At 53.6% G+C, this 6,000-nt stretch overlaps 1 long non-coding RNA gene across 1 annotated transcript in view; it reads right to left on the reverse strand.

Annotated features, from left to right (window-relative positions):
• LOC138684146 (uncharacterized) overlaps positions 1-5,479 on the reverse strand; it is a 179,771-nt gene extending 174,292 nt beyond the window's left edge. The window contains exon 1 of the long non-coding RNA XR_011323552.1: positions 5,408-5,479. This is a non-coding gene — a long non-coding RNA (uncharacterized lncRNA). The remainder of the gene's footprint in view (positions 1-5,407) is intronic.
• Between the last annotated feature and the right edge of the window lie 521 nt (positions 5,480-6,000).

Raw genomic sequence — 6,000 nt, forward strand, 5'->3', positions numbered from 1 at the left:
GGATGGGACCTTTCCTCTTGTCTTTTCAATTAAAAGCTCCTTCTCCAGAACCGCTCCGTGCCTGTGTGGGAGGGGGAGGGAGAGCAGGGGGCACCAAGAAACAGCACCCAAGAGGTGCAAAAGCCCCGCTGAGCCCCAGATCCGAGCCGGGGAAAGCCCCGAGGGGAACCGAGCCACCCCCAGGGCCGAGTCACCACCAGCGGGGCAGGCAACGGTGGGGCGGGACGCGGACGACTCCCCTCTCCCCTTCCCCAGGGGGAGCAGCCCTTTGGTGGGGAAGCCAGGACAGACAGGTCCCTGCAGGACTCACGGACACGGCCCCACGCAGAAAGCAGCACAGAGCCCCTGCGACAAGGACAGACCTCGGGGGCCGGGGGGGACACGGGCACACACGACAGCAAGGGCTGCAAGGCCTTCGTCTTGAACACCACCAGCGTCCCCTCCAGCGGGGACAGGGCTCGGTGCAAAGCCCTTCAAAGCCTCAAGACCATCACGGCCTTCCTCGGGTCCCACTGACCTCAGCCCCGGAGAGCCCAGCTTTGCCTCACTGACACAGCAAAATAACCCCAAATCACCCCAAGAATGGCGAGGGAGGGAGCTGCAGGCCACGCAGGGACCCTCCTCCCCTTGTCTGGCTGCACCTTGGGCAGCTGCAAGACCATGAAGGGGAGAGAAAAAATCAGAAGGAAAAAAAAAAAAAAAAAATCACTGCACCGGCCAGAAAGTGCCTGGAAACTTCATCCCTCTTTATTGCCCATTTCCCATGCGAGCTCCACAACCTGGGAGCAACGCAGCCAACGGCACCTTCGAGAACCAGACTCACAGCCTGCTGCAGCTGACCCTGCTCGCGCAGCTGAGGTGGGCTGGATGATCTCTAGAGGTCCCTTTCAGCATCCATTCTGTGCTGCTGTGACTCTGTCTCCGCCGTGGTTTAACCCCAGCCAGCAACTAAGCACCACGCAGCCGCTCACTCACTCCCCCCCATCCAGTGGGATGGGGGAGAAAATCTGGAAAAAGAAGTAAAACTCGTGGGTTGAGATAAGAATGGTTTAATAGAACAGAAAAGGAGAAACTAATAATGATAACACTAATGAAATGACAACAGCAATAATAAAAGGATTGGAATGTACAAATGATGCGCAGTGCAATCGCTCACCACCTGCCGATCGACACCCAGCTAGTCCCCGAGCAGCGATTCCCCCCCCACACTCCTCAGTTCCTATACTAGATGGAACGTCGCATAGTATGGAATACCCTGTTGGCCAGTTTGGGTCAGGTGCCCTGGCTGTGTCCTGTGCCAACTTCTTGTGCCCCTCCAGCTTTCTCGCTGGCTGGGCATGAGAAGCTGAAAAATCCTTGACTTTAGTCTAAACGCTACTTAGCAACAACTGCAAACATCAGTGTTATCAAGGTTCTTTGCATACTGAACTCAAAACATAGCACTGTACCAGATACTAGGAAGACACTTAACTCTATCCCAGCTGAAACCAGAACACTTTGAACCACTTAACATTCCATGAGAAATACCCCAAGAGCTCAAGAAGAAAGAGCAGAAAGACAGGAGACAGGTGAAAGCCTAGAGCACCAGCTAGACGGAATGAAAGACCCTCTTCCTTCTCTGAAGCTTCAGCAAGGCTTCCTTCACCTGCTTGTTCCTCCGACTGTAAATGACGGGGTTCAAACTGGGGCTGACGAGACTGCAGAAAAGGGAAAGAACTTTCTCCCTCCCAGAGGAGTTACCGCTCCCGGGCCCCGCGTACATGAAGATGGCGTTTCCATAAAAGACACCCACCACGGTCGGGTGGGAGCCACACGTGGACAAGGTTTCGTGCCATCCTGGCACAGAGCGGATGCGCAGATCGGTGGCCGGGGTGTCCAGGGAGGAAATCAGGATTAAGGCTAAAGGCAAGAGGAAGAAGCACACACAAATAGCAAAGATCAGGACTTTATTGGCAGGAGCGGCAGTGCAGGCCAGCTTTAAGACAGCAAGAACTTCACAGGAGAAGTGGACAACCTCGCAGGGGCCGCAGAAAGGCAGGTGTAAAGCCAGAGAGGCTTGCAGTGTACCAAATACGAACGCCAAAGCCCACAAAACCGTGGCAAGGCTGAGGCGCAGCCTCCAGATCATGATGAAGGCATAGCGCGGGGGGCGGCAGATTGCCACGTAGCGAACATGAGACATCACGGCCAGCAGCACGCACGCTGTAAGTGCAAAGATTAAATAAAGATGGATCTGTGCCCCACACCCAGCAACGGAGAGGGTTCTGCCTTGTCCAAGGAGGCTCCTTAGCATACGGGGGACATTGCTGGAGGCGTAGCAGATGTCCCCGATGGAGAAGTGGCAGAGGAAGAAGTACATGGGGCTGTGGAGGCAGTAGTCCAGGCAGATAAGCAGAAAGACAAGTGCGTTTCCCATCAGAGTGGCAGAGCAGAGGGCAGAGAAAAGGCCAGAGGCAGCGCTGCAGGGCTGGGGTGCTGCAGAACCCCAGGAGGACGAATTCTGTGACAGTCGTTTCATTCTGCACGCTGTGCTGGAGGTGAGGCAGCACAAACTGCGACCACGGAGTTCTGGAAGCGAAGGAGCAAGGAAAAGGAAACAAAAAGGAGAGTTTTCCTAAGAATGTTGTGTCCTTCTTTACTCTTTACGCTGCAGCTCCCTTCTCCCTGTTCTTCCCTCTGACTCCAGTGAAAGGTGCGTACTACCCTCCCCATGCTGAGCGACGCACATCTGAATTGCAAGCTCCAATCTCTCTGCAAACTTTGAGCAGTTTGACCAATCTCGCACAACTTTGCTGCCTAGCTTGCCCTTGAAGTCCTTCTTTTCCTGGGTTGGGTTTGGGTTTTTTTTGCAGGGGGTGGGGAGGGGCAGGGTGTCGTGTCGCTGTTGGAGAAGATAAGATGATGAAGATTGCAGGTGTCGATTAAGGTGAAGTCAGAACAACTTCAAAGCAGCTATATTAAATTAAGTCCATATTAAAAGGAATGCACAGTTCACAGAATAATTCCAGTTTTACCATTAAACCAACCAGCATTTCCAAGCCACTGCTGTGTCCTCTTTACCTTCGTGAAATGCATTCCTATTGAATCCTGCAGTTGCTTGATCCAACTCCCCTTCCCAGCAGGGAGGCTACTGCAGGCCCGGGAAGGTCAGGCAGAACGTCACCTTGGTTCCTGCTGTGCAGCTGCTCGCCGTTACCAGTTTCGCAGGGTGCTGGTCAAGGTCCCTGGGCATCCCCTGGCACTTGTCTCCACGCGGCTCTCTGGTCTCCAAGATCTTCCGCCACTTCCAGGATATTTCCTCCAGCCAGGATCTTCACCTTTTCCTTCCTGGGTCCCTTTCTTCTCTTCAAGATCCCTTCTTCTTGCTGGGAACCCTTCTTTTTGCCACCACCTCTTCTTTCTGGAACCCCACGCCCCCACTTTTCCCAATCTAAGTTGTCTATGTGAGCAGTACGAGGCCTGATCAGCCTCCGAATTAAGGCTTCTGGCTCCTAGCTCTGTATTAACTGTAGGATTCGGGACATGCCACTTTTGCTTATTCCAGGTGTTACCCAAATTTACAACCAGCCCACGCTGGCTGCGTGTAGCAAGAAGCATGCTTCTGCTTGACAGCTCAGAATTCAGTTTCAGACATTCACACGCACAGACCTTGCCACACACGTGCACCCCGTCACGTCTTGCCTGGTAACCTTCACAGTTTGAGCCAGTTTTTTGTCTACGGCCGGGCTTCAGAGGCAGGGCATGGCCACAGAAGCGCATCCCCCCCGTCAGTCTGTGAGCTGAGCAAGGGAGAGTCAATACTTGTCTGGTGAGCCTCATACCCAGGCAATGTGGGCGATCCCTCTCCTGCGACAGCCCTGGCAAAAGCCACAGCAGGGTGCTCCCTTGCCTCTGCCTAGGTCACTGGGGTTCCCCTGCCTGCCACTGCTCCTTTGTCCTCCTCTGTGTTTGTGGAGATGAACCTTCAACCACACAACCTAACACCTACAACGCCGGGAAAAAGAGAGGCTGCAGAGGGTCCAGCGGGGAAGGTCGCCGATGTAAAATGCTCTTTGTGAGAGGCAGCACACCCAGCTCACCTCCTTGCTCCTGAGCTGCTCTATCGGAAGCACTGCGTGCAGGACGCTCTGCTCAACAGGCTGTGTCTGTCTCTGACTGCCTTGTCCTTGCTACAGCACCGTGTGCTGGGGGAACGCCACGGAGAGCAAGGAGGACGCTCTTTCCCCAGGAGCAACGGAGGGTGCTCAGCTGAGTGCTGCTGCAGGGGCCAAAGTGGGGCAGGCAGGCAGGCAGGGGAAGGCAGGAACGAGGGAGCTGGGAGTAACCGGCCAGTCTGGGAGATGCCCGAGAGGCTCAAGAACCCTGTAAGCACAGGACGAGCTTAGAGGAGGTTCAACGTGAGGCCCTGTGCTTAACCATCCCCTCCAGATCTGGACCTTCTCTGCTTCCCGAGTTACCGTGCAGTTTAACAGCCTGGTGCAGAGATCCTGACTGGGAGATCACTGTACCTCCAGGACTTAGGGATCCACCTAACAGTTAACCTGAGCGGGTGCAGGTCTGTGCTGCGCTGTACCTACAGCGTGGCCTTCAGGCTGTGTCCCTACACATGTCCCTTGGCCGCAGGATAAACGGAGCTCGTTGACTGTAACAGAGGAGCCTCCAGGCAGCTCCTGCTTGGTACCAGCGATTACGCCACCTGCGCGGCCCTGCCGTTATCTAAAGTACAGCAAGAAGTCCGCGCGTGAACATCCTTTACGCATAGAGTTGTTTTCTTCTAAGAAAAGTTGTATAACACCGTGAATGACCAAAAGGAGGAACTTCTCCACAGGCAGGATCTGTACAGTGTGCCAAGGGAAAATCCATCTGGGGTCTGCCCAATGCTGCATGAACGCAGGGTCCCCAGCGTCTGAAGGGACCTAAGATTTACTTGCTACCTAGATGCCTCTTCTTGCTGCCTGTACGCCTTCTTCCTGGCTACCTCGCCTCCCAAGATCTTGCCCACCCCCCGCCTACTGGGGAGGGGGGGAATGTTAGAGAGACAGCCTCGATGCTGTGCCAGCACTGCTCAGCCATGGCCAAAACACTGCTGTGTTATCAACAGCTTTCTAGCTACCAGTACAGAGCACAGCACTACGAGGGCTGCTGTGGGGTAAAGGAACTCCAACTCAGCCAGACCCAATACAGAAGGGAAGTGGAGGAACAACAGAGGGGGCAGCCCAGGGACACAGAGCCCCAGGTCTCATCTGGCCGCTCCTGTGACCATACGGTGTATTCAAAATCAAATACCTGAAGTGCTCCCTTAGATGCAGTTTACAGCCCGGGGACAAGAAGGTGGCAGTTCTGCATTTTGCAGCTTCCAGGCTGATGGCAGAGCCAAAGCAAAAAAAAAAAAGAAACCAAACCAAACCAAACCAAGAGAGGTAAAACTGGAGCGCAGGGAGCAAATGCTTTTCTTTCACCTTAGGCCAACTGCTCAGACGCTCTCTATGCTGCCCTGCCACAGAAGGCATCCCTCTCGTACCAGTAAGAGACATAAGAGTGAATTAAAGCCAGGACCCCAAACCAGAACAAAAACCCGGTCGTGATGAAGAAGAAAGTGGAGAATGCATCAAATATAACAGAAAATTATTTTGGACGTTCCCAGTTTACATTTGGAAAAAAGAGAAAAAAAAAAAGAAGAGGAATTAGGTATTAAAAGAGCAGCACTGAATGATAAAGCAGTAGCAGTCCCTCTACCACTACAAACCCACACCCCCACATGCACGTACGCACGCAGACTTAACACCACCAAACTCCCATTGACTGTGACGTTCACCTCAGCTTGCTGGTCTAGAGATACTGAATGCCTGAAGCACACCAAGGATAACTGAAAACGTCTGCATGGCTTTAATGGGAATCCTCCAACTGAAACAAAGCGCTTTCTCCCTCCGTCTCCGTTGGCACATCCCCAAGTCACGCTCTCACTCCTCTCCTTCAAAGTCAAGATTCCTAAACGTGAAA

The sequence above is a fragment of the Haliaeetus albicilla genome, unplaced genomic scaffold, assembly GCF_947461875.1.
Source record: "Haliaeetus albicilla unplaced genomic scaffold, bHalAlb1.1 scaffold_75, whole genome shotgun sequence".
NCBI classification, from domain to species: domain Eukaryota; kingdom Metazoa; phylum Chordata; class Aves; order Accipitriformes; family Accipitridae; genus Haliaeetus; species Haliaeetus albicilla.